This window comes from Lagopus muta, chromosome 15 (genome assembly GCF_023343835.1).
Source record: "Lagopus muta isolate bLagMut1 chromosome 15, bLagMut1 primary, whole genome shotgun sequence".
In the NCBI taxonomy this organism is placed as follows: domain Eukaryota; kingdom Metazoa; phylum Chordata; class Aves; order Galliformes; family Phasianidae; genus Lagopus; species Lagopus muta.
The window spans coordinates 13,352,890-13,368,011 of record NC_064447.1 but is presented as its reverse complement, the minus strand read 5'-3'; positions in this window follow the sequence as shown (position 1 = coordinate 13,368,011).

The window sequence follows — 15,122 nt, the reverse complement described above, 5'->3', positions numbered from 1 at the left end:
ATCCCTTCCAGTTCTTCAGTGAATTGTTCAAATAAGGCCTTGGAGAACTGACAGTCCCAAAGAGTTTGTACGGGGCTGAAGGAGCAGAGACGCTGGCTGTTATCCATCATTTCAGAAATCAGAATGAGACCACATGCCATTTTGGTACACGCTGTGGGGGATAACAGATCATTTTCTCCATCAGCCCCCAGTCTTCACTGGGGAAAACGAGGATCCAGCCAAATTCCCAGAGTCCTGCTCATCCACAAAAGAGGGAAGCGCAGAGAGAAGGTACGCGTTGTGCGGCATCAAAAATGTCTCTGCTTTGAGACGCTGGCCAACACACTGACACCAAGAGCTGGCAGCAAATATGTCAGAGGGATCACGAAGTTGGCATGAGAGGGCTTCTGCTAATACAAGGGATTATTTTCAGGGCCTCACTGTGTGCCAAGCACAACACAAAGCTGGCCTCAGAGAGAAGCACTTCTGCTGCAGCCATAGGGGGTGGCAGCGGAGCGGAGCAGATGCTCGCAGGGAAACCAAGCTTGGGCTTTTATCTGGGACAGCACGAGGGCTCTGCAAGGGCCAACTACTTTTGGGCTGTGTGCCACTGCAGTGTGTCCTAGCTACTCCCTACTTACAGTCGTCTGCATAAAGTGCCCGTGGGATGGGTCACCTCTTTGATTTTTATGCTCACATCGACATAGTATTAGGAGGGGGACTTGGGGCAGCCCTGTGGCTGTGCCAGGTCACTGCCGCAAATTTCAGATTTGAAAGCCTTCAGTTTTGTCAACACCAAGGACTTTCTACAGCTAGTTTGCACCTTCCTAGCCAGAGCAGCTCCAAAAGCAAGGAGGTATCCATTTAAAACCATTGCATCAACAACAGCAACAGAAAAAGCAGTTTAGAAGTGCAGATTGATTCAGCAGGAACACCATTTTGCTGTGCGTGTTTCATGGTACCTTCTTGCCATTTGAGCTGTTTCGCCAGTGCCATGTATTGTAAGATGGAGTCATACCTAGACAGCAAGCACTGGAATTTCATCTGGTCTGAATTGAGAGAGAACTTTCATCATTTTAAAAGTTATTATGTCAAACTCTTTCTGTCTATGCAGATGAAGGCCATGGTTGTACCTTCACTGTACCATTCCTGTCCACTAGCACTAAATGCCTTCAACCTGGTCAGCATAAACATAGTGGAGAGAGATTGAGACTTGTGCTCTCTCCTTTCCCTGTAGCCAGAATCAAGGCCTTGCCAACTAACCTGTTTTTTCCCCTGTATGTTGACTTCAGCTTGCACAAAATCTCCCAGTCCTGTCCTAGCTGTACCCATCTAACATCACCTTTTTCAACAGAATTCTGAACAAAAGCAATGAAATGAAAGCCTGGGAATTTCCTTGCTTTTCATGGCTGATTTCTTATATGCATGTTATTGAATTAACTCAAAAGGAAAGCTGGAAAGCTTATCTTAACATGCACCCATAGCACTGGCTGTAGGACACTTGGAAACCAAGTCAGTAATCACTCACACAGAGTAGCTTTGTACATTCCTTTCTGGAATTTACACAGATCCTAACTCAAAAGCAACAATAAAATTATGGCTGCTGTGATCAGAAACAAGTACTCCATTTTTAACCTACGCTCTTTGCCTCTTATTCTGCTAAATACAATCCATCAGCACTTTTAATTTAGAGTGAAAAACAGAGCAGAAAACAGAGGAAGATGAGGAGAGGAGCTGAGTGGTTACTTCATGGCTCAGCAGCAATTGCTGTAAGTCCTGCCTTGTCCGTGTTGATGGAGTCTATGCATCATCTACATTAGTTCTACATCACCCACTGCAAGAACACTGCAAAACTCCTGGAGCATCTAGTGATGAGTATGGTACCCAGCCCTTTGAATATATTTATCTTCCTATATGCAAATACAGAAAATTCTCCCAGGCTTTGATGCTGGCATTTTTTATTGCTGTTTTCTTTGTCAGAATAAAGTCATTTCTGCTAATTATTGCTCACGATACAGAAACTTACTTCATTTGAACTACAGTTCAAAGGAAAGAAGTTATTGGTTTTATTCCTGTCCCAAAATACCTGCAATTGGGTTCAAAGATGGACTTCAAACCGCATCCTTTGCTAAAACTGGAGTTCAGTTCCCTGATGCTAGCAGTTGGATCCAAACACGATGTCGCAGCAGTCTTGGCAATCTACAAAAAAACAGTGACTTTCAACTGAAAAAGCCACCTGTATGCTAAATTATTTCTTCAAAAAACAAATCTGGAGCAGGTATCTGCAAGGGTAGGGAAATCAGCAGAGCCTGGCCTCTCTGCTTTGCTCGAACAGCTGGCATTCCAGGAAGGATGCCAATAAAGGACCCGGGTGAGTTTTGCCAATTCAAGTTTTTAATTTGTGTAGCTATGTGACTGAATATAACGCAGATCTTCAAGCTTCACAGATGAAAAAAGAAAATGGAATACTGCAAGGTTTAGTTGGAGCTCTTTGGCTCCTTCGTCCCTTGCTCAGGCATCTCAAAGCCAAGAAGGTGGCTCATGGAAATGAAGCATAAAGCAAAGTATTTTGCCCTGAAGGCTATCAGCAAGGGCTGATCATGTTCCTGGATCAGTTGTATTCAAAATAAAACCCTGGAATTCTACTCCAGTGTGAAAAGATAAGCTCTGCAAAATGGAGGGGTTGCTCAGCAGCCATGATGGGCTGTGTTCATTAGAACAGAGCCAGCAAAAGATATTTTTACAGTGCTGACCTGCCTGATTTTCTCATTACCTCCATTTCATGCTTTCTCCATAATGCTTCCACCCAGTGATACCAACCTCTGCTGGTGGCTGCTGCACTATCTGGGATACAACACGCATTATTATTTTGGGAGATGTGTCTCGTACCTGCTTTCAATTGACAGTGCCCAACCTGCGAGCTGCAGAAAGCAGTGCCAGTAATGCTACAGGGCAGGTGTAGCCAACAGGATCCTGAGCACAGGTTTTTAATGAGCTGAAGCTAGGCTTTCACCCAGCACTTCTCAAACCCTGCTGCCTTGCAACTGAGTTGTACTTGCTTCTAATTCATCCAGCAGATTTACACCTGTTTGAACAGCAAGCCAAGAACTGTTTGAAATTACCTGGCCTGTAATTTTGGCCACCCTTTGCCTGCTGTGCATTTCCCCAGTACACAGAATGAGCTTATTCACTCCACCTATTTGGATACATATCTTTCTTTTCCAAAACTCTTTGGTCTATTTTAGCAGAACCTTCAAGAAAGCCTCTTCATACAGAGAGTCATTGAAAAGTTAAAGTACCTGACAACCAGCTGTATTGCTCCCAAACTGATTTATTGAAAGGGATTTATGCAAAGGGGATTTAACATGCCTGCTCTTCCAATATAAACGACAGTGCAAAGCTGATCTGCTTTCCGGTTTGTTTGACTTCAACATTTTATATGGCACACATCCCTGGAGAAATTTAAGCACACTAACAATTACAGCATGGAAGGAGATGCTGTGGCTGTTGCTCGCAGCCAGGCGCTGGGTGAGCTCCAGGGCTGGCAGTGCCACCTGCTTGCTGTGTGGCCTTTGGAAGTCACTTGGCCTCTGGGAATCGAGGGAAGGGTGAACTCAGCGCAGCATCTTCTCCCCAACAGCCATGGGCTGCTTAATGCAATTACAGTTGACAAGCACTGGCTTATGCACCTTGGTGCTGCCTGCACCGCTGCCTGGCCCTTTTCTCTCAGATGCCTCATTCATGCAAGACTGCCCAAACAGAGGGAGGTTTAAGCCAACAAAGCCACCATCGAAAGAATCAGTAGCAGCTGCCCCTTCCTCAGCACCTTAATCAACCAGCAAACTCAGAATCAGAACCATTTCATTCTGCAGCAGCATCAGTTCCTACAGGTGCATGCCAATTGCTAAACACTGCCATCAAACAAGAGGAACAATGCTTGTCTCAGGGGTACAGGATTAATTCATTTACATGGACAGCGATGTTTCAGAGATGCTGTACTAATTGCCAGGTATTACAACTGGTCCCAAGTGCACTTTATTCTCCATAAAAGTGATGCTGCACAAAGGAAACAAACAAAAAAAACCCACCAACAACTCCAGGCCCTGAGACTGCTGCATTTCTAGTGGCAAAAGCTCCTCTGATGGTGGGAGCCCTTTGAAGATGACAGCTGAAATGGCTCCTGGATTTCAAAGGTTTGTTCTGGTTGCTGCAAGGTGGAAGAGTTTGCTGCTGCAGCTGCTCCAGGTTAACACCTCTGCTGCTAAAGGTGGGCTATAATAACTAAGGGTGGGAACTGAAATGTCAAGATCCTAATGGGAATTTTTGTGAAACTCATCACCCCTTGCACAGAAATAGCCCAGGATGTTCTTCCTGAGGAAAATGGCGAGGAAGATGTGAGCGTGATTCCGTCTCTGTTCTTCAGGTTCAGCCTGCATTACCATTCAAGAAATCATCTGAAAGAGGCTGAGAGAATGTGGAGAACAACACTACAGAGCAAAATGAAAATTCAAAGATGAGATGAGAATGGGAGAAAAGAATGTCAGTGTTTCTCCAGGGAGCACAGGAGGAAGAGCAGGTGCCACCTGCTGTGGCTGCTGCCAGGCATCAGGCTGCCAGGGAGCCCCAAACAGAGGGATAACGGATGAGATACCATGGAATAGACATCAGTGAGCTGCTGGGAGGGGGGTGCTGTGGGACATGCTGCTGGTGGAACGAGGCCTGGCTGTGCTGGCAGCAGGAGGAGTTCACAGAAGTCTGTGAGGAGCTCAGGTGCTCTGTGAGGAGCTAACAAAGGTACCCAGAGCTTATGGATGATGGGCATCCCAACACACCCTTTGTACCCCCCAGGCTCATTCTAACACTCCACTGATGAACGAACCACAGGGCTCAGCACCGAGACACAGATATAGTGATGTAAAATAAAGTCTGATGGTTTCTCTGCTCTTTCTGCCTTTCTAATTCCCTGTTGCTATGCTGTTCCCCAGGCAAATACATAGCAAATATCTTCCTCAGCCACAAAAATGAGATTATTCACAGAGCTTCTCCATTCTCTCGTATTTACTGTGATAGGCAGAGGAAGAAATGTTTGACAACAACTCAATTACCCACAATGAATAGAAGCAGGATAGGCAAGCAATTATCCACTTTATCCATGTGAGAGACACCCGTATTCAAAATCCACATTCAGAGAGATCCACATGATTTTCAAACCATTTTGCATATTTCTAATTACCAGCTTCAATTTAGCTTGATGGTTATGGCTCCAATCAGTGTGCTTTGGAAGGGCTGAGCACTTGGTTGGAAGCCAGGCAAGCACTGTCACATTCAGATCAGCAGCCAACATGCAATATTTAGGTTGTTTGGGTTACGTTCTGAGAAGCAGCCTGCAGAATGTTGCAAGTAAGTCATTAGAAAACCTGGTTTAACATTTTAGTCTAAATACCTCAAGAAGAGAAAAATCCCTTTTGATACAGATTTCATCAAGACAGGAAGGTTATATGAAAAACATTAAATGTTGTGGCAAGTAGCAATTGTGTAGATTTTTCCTGAATATCTGCTATAGAACTTACTTTAAGAATAAAAACTTCTACTTTTCTATATAAATATTTCTGCTTAATATCTTAAATATTCTGAGCAATCTGAACTGTTCTTCCTGGAGGAAATATTTCTGTGGTTTCAGTTTTGTATCCTTACTGAGTGAGGATGTCCATATTTCTTCACTGCAGGACAAGATGGGAAGCTGAAAATCCAGTTTCTACACCATTCAAGTTAATAAATGTCCTTCCATACAGTCTGCACAAAATATGATCTCCTACTGCAGCTAAATTGCGTTGATATGGGGAATGATTTTAAATCATTTTTACTGGCTGTTCAGCTGAATAACAGCATGTTCCTCACACAAAAGAACGGCAAATTGCAGCTGAGGTAGCGGAAGTGTTCACTTTCAGATTGTGAAATTGGACTTTTGCATTGACTTTTTGGTGCATTATCAGAATATTCTTTCACTTTTCAAAGCCTCCTAAGTTTCACATTCCGGTATGTTTCCTAACTCTTCAGTTGCCTGAGGCATGGGATTAAATAGGATTCGCACCTTCAGTTTTTTAAGAATACATTAAAAATACGAATGAGGCAGAAAATATCAGCATGATTGAAAGCCTCAGAGTCAGGAATAAAAACAAATAAATAAATCTTTGTATGCAATCTTACAGCTGGGAGAGAAACTTCACTCATTATGACCACCAAAACGCGCAGTGCCAGCACCGTAATTCTAATGACGTGATTCCTAATCTGCTGAGGCATCAAGGAACCCAAGCTGGTCCATGAGCTCTTCTACAGCTTCTCTGACTTTTCACCCTATTCTGCTCAAACTCAAAGCCCTTCCGTGTGCAAAATCACACATCTCATGGAGCCCCTGCATGCATACGGCTTGCTCCTGCATACACTAATCTAAGCAGTCTGACCATGCTGCTAGTCCTCGTGCCAGGTTTGAAGACCAATCCAAGGATCGAGGGCAAGGCCTTCCCACTAGTAGCCCTCCAGAACAGTGAGGATGCATTTATATTAATAAACCCCAGAAACTCCTCCATCCTTGCTGCCCTTTTTCCTTCTCATCCCTGCAGCTAAGCCATTAAGGACATATTTGCCACCAAATTGCCTCATCTTTGTAGCATCGTTTAGTGACCTCACTTTGTGTGATTGAGGTGCTTCATCACTCTATGCTCTTTAAGCTTGCAGAGACCAAGTTCTCCCAAGTCAATGAGCTCTGGATCGACTTTTAAAAGTTTCATTTCCTTGACTATTGTTTAATTTTCACATTTTCCTTCTTGGTCTCCTAGAACATCAATAAGAAAACTTGTTCAGGAAAATCAGGGTCTGTATTTGCATATTTATCTGCTATCATGGGTAATGTTGGTTCATGTTATACACTGTGTTTGCTTTCATTGTACAGATTTCATCTGCTCAGGGGGTTGAGTTATTTGACTTTTATTAATATTTAATGCTACAAATAAAAGTCCAGGCACAGCCAAGGCCTCAACATAAGCAGCCAATCTGCATTAAAACCTGACTCCATCTGACAGGTCTCGTTTTCTTGCAGGGACTTAAACAAGGTGCCATACTTTTGATGATTGTTTCATGACTGTCTGAATATTGCCTTGGCTAATACTGTTGTACGTTATGCCCATTATGTCTACATAGCAAAGGAAGTTTTTTACAGTTCTTGATTTACTAAGTGGAGAGATCTGCAGAAAAATAGAGAAAATCTCAGCTGGAATCATTAAATAGATCGCTGTATCAAAGCAATGTCTGTTTTTCCTTTGCAGTCAGGCTAGACCAGTATGGTCTATAACATGGGAAGTCATAGTCAATAACATGGGAAGTTATTGACAGTGTAATAAAACATAGCCATTCTATTACTTGTTTTCCCATACCAGTTACTTTGGTTTTTCACAACAGCGTGTTAAATTTATATATCTATATATTATTCCACTAACACTCCCCTCTTCCAAAAAAAAGGTTATCCTGGATTGTCTTACTCTTCCGAATTTCAACCAAAGAAACTATCTTTCCTGACTATAAAGGAAATTTTAGCCCATGAAAAAAGGTAGGAGGCTCCTCGGCATTGGGGTACATTGTCTTATAGTACATTTCAGTCAATAGATTTCTTTTTTGCTGTAAAGCAAGCAAATGGCTCACTATGAATCAACGAGCTGCTTTTCAGTACCTCTTTCATTAATCTAGCATATCTCAGCTTGCCTTTCACTCCCTGCACAGCGAAGAATATCCCTGTGTCTACCTTCCAGAAGCAAAATGCACACTTTTGCCTTGGGCTAGGGATGTGTCAAGAAGCAGAGGAAAAAAAATAAACCAAGTCTCTAAAGAAAGAAAATCAACCTTTAGAAACACGCTCAGCATTAACTATGTAAGAAGATGAAAGCTGATGACATAAAGGAAAAGAAAGGAGCTTAGACCAAATTGGATATGATGCTGCTTAAAACACACAAATGCTTTATACAAATTAATGAATTGATTTAAGGCTCCACTGGGTGATATACGACATAGTATTTATGTAACCTGTAGTTTACTGTTCACATAGTAGTTTCCACCTCCCATCCTGTCAAATAGAAAAGATTTTTCACCTTAAATCTTAGCTAGTGATCAGACCAAATAGCAGGAGAGGATGTATAAATGAAAGTAATTTAGTGAAGAAGGTTTGACTGACATGAAAAGACAATAAAAGTTATGATAATGTTAGGGATATCAAAGTGAAAGCCAGGTGGGCAGACGAGAATAGGCAAGTTCCCAAGTCATCGTGAAAGGCGTTCTTCAGCGCTGGGGAAAATCCAACCATTTATTTTCCAGCTTATCACTCTGTGGGTCAAAAACTATGTATTAAATCTGGAGCACAAAGACCTGCCTTGTCTAACAATTGTACTTGTTGTATGGATGGGCAGGCAGGGGGGAAGGGGAAGACTTTGAAAAGCTCAGCACCTACTTCAGAGACCATGTCTTGAGATTTTCTCTCTGAAAAATAGACAATTTGAATATCTCCTCTCCTATTATTACAGGAGGTGTATATTAAAAGGCACTTCTTCAATGCTCGCTCATGATAATGTGTTCTCCAAGACAGAAAAGGCATGAGGGTGTCTGTTCTGAACCTGCTATTTCTGGGACAGGTCTGGTGAGTCAGTGGAGATCCCCTCCATGTGCTGTCATGAAGGGAATCCCAGCCCTGCGTGATTCCGGATGTTCTTTGGGCTCTGGGATGTGTACTGAGAAGATACAAATTCAGGGCTTACTGTGGGAACAGCTTGTGTCGGGCTGCTGCATGGATGGATGGATGGATGGATGGATGGACGGATGGATGGATGGAACATGTCAGCAGAACTGGGGGAGCACATTGTGTGATACAGCATATTTTAGCTAGCAAACAAAGATGCAGCTTAAAGAACCATTTATGGTTGCTGTGAAGGCAGACAATTGAGATAATCACCTCTGTTGCACAAAGTCAGAGCATTATTTAGATACTTGCAGCTGCCATAATGGCTCCCAGTGGTATTGGTACATTTCCTCAGAAGAAAGGACTGGAGAATTATATGTCAGCACACAAAAATGAAAAAAAGGCTAAACTAGAGGTGGACCATGATATTAGCTGCAGTCAGGACATCACTGATATCTTGTCTGACATGGCAGTAGATGAGGGGTACACGTTTTTGCACATATACTTTATATTTCCTTTGTACACCTACAAAGTTAGCAAATTTAACAGAATTTCTCTATCTCTCTTTTATGAAAAGGTGTGGATCTGAGGTCCTAATTTTCACACATTACCAAAATTTGGTCATATATGTTGGAGAAAAAAATTCTCTTTGTGCAGGAGATCATACTGGGGCAACCCTGTGCCTTCCAGTAGCTGGTTGGTCACTCAAAGACATGCCTACAGCAACACTCCTACCAGGACAGATTCAGCTTTCAGAGCTGCTGGTGTATGAAGAAACACAAAAGTTAGGTGTTGATCTTAGATTAAACTTGATTTGATTGCCTTCTGTATCCTCCTGTATTTTTTTTTAAGCCAAAAGAAAAACTTGGAAACGTTGAGCCACGGGTTCTCATTCCATTCAAACATTCAAAACACTGAAAATGCAAAGCCTGTGAGTCATTCTGCCAGTACTACGAATGTGTTAATCCATCAAGTTTCCTCCTAAGTACCAGTTAGAAGGGGAAATATCATCTTAATGTGAAGAAAGGTTTTACTTTCCCACATCCGCTTCCTCAAGTGGATACTGGATAACTAAAGATAAGGCCAAGTTTGCCAACAGGTTGGCAGTCTTCAGAGCCTCTAACTTTGGGCATCTATTTTTGTCACCCTAACTGATCTTAAATCATCTGTGAAGGTATTCATTCAACAATTCTACATTGCCCCAATAACAGCACACACACACACAAAAAAAAAAACAAAACACCAGAACAATTTTATCACAGGACGAACTTATCAAGGGCTTTTTGTCATATTTATTTAAATGCCTTCAGTTTTGGTTTTGAGTTTTTGTAATGCCTTCCATTTATTGGAGAATATTCAACACTGTGCTGATGAACGGGTAAATTTTGTCATGTAGTTCATTTTTAGCATCTTTATCGGTTGATCTTGATCTTCAGCTAAGAAAGTTGAGATATGGAGAGCAGACCCCTCTATGAAACAGCATTTTCTGAAAGCATTGGCTTTCAGCTGCAGCTTAACTACTCAGGGTAACCTATTCACAAACCTCTCTCTGGAAAAATAAGAGAAAAATCTGCACTATGTAACTGTAAGTAATTCTTCAGTCCCTCAAAGGGAGTCACAGACACAGCTCTTTCAGCAAACTTTTATCTGCCAGTAAAAAACTGTTGTTTCAGTGATAATGGAAAGGAGGCGAAGAAATAGAAGTGATTCATTTTCAGAGCCAAATATTTATGGGGAAAAAATAGTGTTTATCCATCCAGCTCAACTTGAATCCCTAAAATCAAAGCAAGATTACTGGGAATGTTGACAAATAATTGGAAACTGTAAATAGGGGTATTGGTAAGGCTACTGAATTGATAGGCAAGTTCCACCTGCACTCTTAGAGTTCAAATGGGTTTATTCCTATAGCTCCACCAACTGATGGAGCTCTCTACTTCACGGTGTTTGGACATTGATCAAGGTGATTCTGTACCTCTTTGGAGAGGCAGCCCTGTTAGTGTCATGACTTGTCAATGATGTATTGCTCTAAAAACGGTGCCTTCTACAAAAGAACAGGTCCTGGAGCAGATTTAGCCCTAATTACAGGAAGGAAGGAACAGGAGAGGTATGCAGATACCAGGAGATTCATCTTGCCAAAACAGAAAGTGTGTTGCTGCAAGCTTGAGAGTTTAAGTGGTGATGCTTTGGGAAGAGACCCATGCTAAGCAATTATCTCCTCTGCTACAAGCAAGAATAAGGCTGTAAAAATGCAGATATCTGAAACCATAATGTACGTGGTTTTTCAGATACCAGAGTTACTTCAAGCCAGTGAGACTCAAAATACCTTTTTACTTCATCCTCTAATTTAGCACAGTGTCTCACACTGAATCCCTGACACAGTATCATACAATCACATCCTGTTTTTATTAGGTAATTTAGTTCTAAGTAGCAACTGAAGAAGTCCTATTCCCCTCTCGGTACTTCTCAGATTTCCTGTATTTGTCACCTGAAGATGACTATTTGATATCCTGTGTTACTGCTAATCATTATTTATACCAGACTTCTGCATGAAGTTATTGCAGTCTAAGAATGATGATACTCCCGTGCAATGGCACACAAGGGTGCACATCTCAGGGTATTACTCATTTACTCCCATTTACAGAGTGCAACATAAAATAATAGAAATGATTCTGTGGCCTTAAACAAGTCATTGAAATTAGTAGCACACCCAGGAATAAAATCCAAGCAGTCTAAACCTCTCTTCCCATTCTAACCAGTGAACAACACAATGTACCTCTGTATTTGTTCATTATTCTGTATCACATAACCACAGTACGCTGTCTTTCAGAGCTGAGCATAGTAGGGATTACATTACAAAATGCTCTTATCATAAAACAGATATTGCAGTCCTCAGGTTTCCTCTTTAATCTGTTTGTTTTGCTGTATCTGGAGGATAAAAAGTGTGGGAGTATGAAACATTTATCTGCTAATTAGCAATTATAAAATAGTAATGGAGATTGTGTGTTCTAAAATGTGAGACAATGTTTGATTTTATGCTTCATTAGGAAATATCATAAGGATCTAGGCGTATTCTATAAATAATTTAAAACACTCCACATGAAGAAATACATGCAACCAAATGGAGGAGAAATAAAGTTCGTGCTGAAAATAGTGACCTTATTAGCAAAGGTGGACGCGTTTGCATAAACACAAATGCCTGGGTGCTATCTTCAGTGTAAGCACTTGCCGAATTCATTTAAACATATGCAAATGAATACCAGGTGACAGGCTATGCCAATTAATTGCCCACTGAGCTGAGCTAGATACAGCTATTGATACAGACATGCAGCTCTATTTGTTCTTTCCCCACACACAGTGCTCCTTCTTTGGAGTTTCTAGATGCTCACCTGGTGGGCTGCAACTACCATCATCACTGGGAAGAGGAGAAGAAAAGCTGCCTTGTCTATAGAGCTATTTTGATAGTCACTTGGTGGGACCAAACTGGCAATATTTCACCAAATGGCAGCTTTCCATCCTGAGCCATAAACTTCCTTTAGCTTCATACTCAAAAGCAATACACAACAGAAATCCTCACACTGAAAAATTTACACTTAGCCAGCAGGAAACTGAGCCATCTGCAAGTATGGAAAGGTCACATTCAGAAGAGAATCACTGCATATGATTTCACTGGGGACAGTATTGCTCTGGTAGGGGAAACTCAAGCCCTGCAAGGTGTGCTGGCTGAGACCCAGAGCTTGCAGAGACAGAGTTGCAAAGCAGCAGTGCAATAGAACAAGTACCACTAACCCTCTTTCCTGTTAGAGGGATAGCAAGGCGGGCCTTTATAACCAAGATGTATCCACTTTTTTCTTTACATGGTGCAGTGACCTTGGGAGATGCTGAGGCCGTGCTACCCTCATTTTCCTGCTGAGAAAGGGAGGCATCATGTCCATTATTCCGGGAACATCCTTCTCTGCTGTGGCCTTCATTTCCAGATGCAGCTAGTTATAAGTGTGCAGGATAGCTCTGATGAATTTTCCAAGCCCATGGCCAGATCCTCACATACACAGAAATGACATGCTTTAATGGCAAGCCAGGAGGAGCCGCCTTCCTTGCCATTATTGCCACCTGAGGTTTGAAAACCATAGGAATAAGTCTAGGAGGATGCCAGCCAAAGCATCCTATTGTTTCAGAAACAATGTGCATGTCATTAGAGCACGGCAGGGCAGTGCTTTCATTAGCTCCTTACATTTCTTCTTTCCTATCACTGCTTCCTTCCCATCACCGCCCTGCCAATTGCCTCCAAAAGTAGATGCCCTATAACATCCACTGTTCTTCAGTGGGCTTGCTGTTACATATATTAATTTCAGTAGTAATTAATGCTATTAATCTCAGGGGAGCTGAAAGGGCAGTTTTCAAGCTGCTTGCCATAGCAGTAGGCTTGGAACTTGGCCAATGACATCTCTCTTGTACAGGGAGTTTCATGTCCATGCAGAAAGGTGGTACAGAGCCAGGCTTCCCATGAAAGACAACACAAAGGGAGAGGCTTTAGGAGGTCGGAGGCTGTAAAACCATAAAAAGCACAATGTGCCCTGGAGTCCTCCCCTCCTATCCCCAACCTGCTTTGCACCTTCTGCCACAACTGTCCTCTATCATGGCAACCTGCTACTGGGACTGTGCATTAATAAAAAGAAGCTCTGCAACCAGATATAATTGAGTTATATTTTCCCTTATTTGTGAATTTCAAAAGCCCCTGTTTTCCCTTCTTCCTCCTCCCTTTTCCCTGAGCTTCTTCCAGGGTTTCAGAGTCAAGAAAATGAGATACATTTTCAAATCAAATAGCCAGTTTATTCACCAAACAGGGTTATTTGGAGTTGTTTTGGTGGGTTTGTTGCTGGTTTGTTTGTTTTTTTTTTAATTGGAAGTTTAGATTTCTCAGTATGTTGGACCTGAAGTTCAGAGATCCCATTTCACTCGTATTTCATGAACCATGTGTCATGTTGACATTTAAAGTGCCCTGTCTGTTTTACCTTGAAGGAGTTTCTGAGAAGAATGCATGTTCTTTTGAGAGACTCACAGGGCGTATGGGACACCAGCTGTGCCCTGCTGCAGCGCACAAGCCTCTGCTATCAACACAACTGTGCACTGCTAGCAACAAAATAAAAGAGAGGGGAAGAAATTAAACTCAGCTTTTGTGGAAGGAAGTTGCTACTTAGAACATGGATGTTGGAAGCAGGTGTTAATCTTTACTGGCTCAGTCCCTGAAAGAATCACACAGGGTGCTTGTTGTCCCAGATGTCCCCCTGCTTCTCGTAATGCCATTGCCAGCTGCACCCAGACTGGAGTGACTTCTCCCTTCCCCACCCTGATGGATACAAAGGGAATTAAGGAGGAGTGTATTTGGCAGAAATCCCTGCCTTGGTAAGTGCTGGGCCTGCTCTGCCATTGCCCATTACGAACAATGACAGCAGTGATTGCAGCTCTGCTGTCAGCAAACTGCTAATGTGGATCTAAACAACATAGGATTTTCTGAGTTCTGGCCTTGTTACTAGTCTCAAATAGGTTCCTTTTCCTTCTCCAGATTTATCACATCTTGTGAGTTTGGCAGCACATCCCTATGGTCCCTCAACCCCAGAGGTCACTGTCAATGGGAGAACTTCAGAGTTGCTGAAATGGTTTGTGGACGAACAATGGGAGGGGAAGAAGGTTTGAAGAAACTACTCTACAAAAGGGCACTGCAGCAATTGCATTGTACTTGGTAACAGAAAGAACACTTGGCATCATAGTGGAATTAGTCCCATTCTTTTGATGCAGGTAATAATAATGGCAAGAAGTAAATTCCCTTCCCTCTCTACCCACAGTAGCAGGTGAGTCTGGTTTTTCAGACAATAGGATTATATTCATAGTTACCATATAAACAGATTTCATTTGCAGCCATCAGCTGTAACACAGCAGCTAAAACAAACAGCAGTCCAGCTGTAAAGTTCATAGACAGACCAACCATGTGCTTGGTCTTGGATAATTAAACACCTACTTTCCACTGGAAATAATCTTTTTTTATAACCTTGTGGGAGAAGAAGCTGTTTTATTTCATGTTTTCACACTGTGCGTTCACTCCTCATTAAGCCATATTACGATTAAGGCAACATTGTGTAATCCAAACCATTCCTTTCCACTAATAATTACAGGGGATGATTTTCAGTTGTTGGCCACTTCCATTATCAATCAATCTTTTCATACTTATTCTCTTTTTTAAAAAAAAACAAGTCTTTGGGGAGCTACCAGCCAACGTGCTGCCTCCAGACTCTCATGGCATTACTTACATCCCAGCCCCTTTGGCCCACTTCTAATCACTATATTCAAAGCATTATTTTTATGTTATACACTCACAATAAATAACCTGCATGCAAGAAGCCAGAAAAGCCAAACTGCAGACAACTTGCAA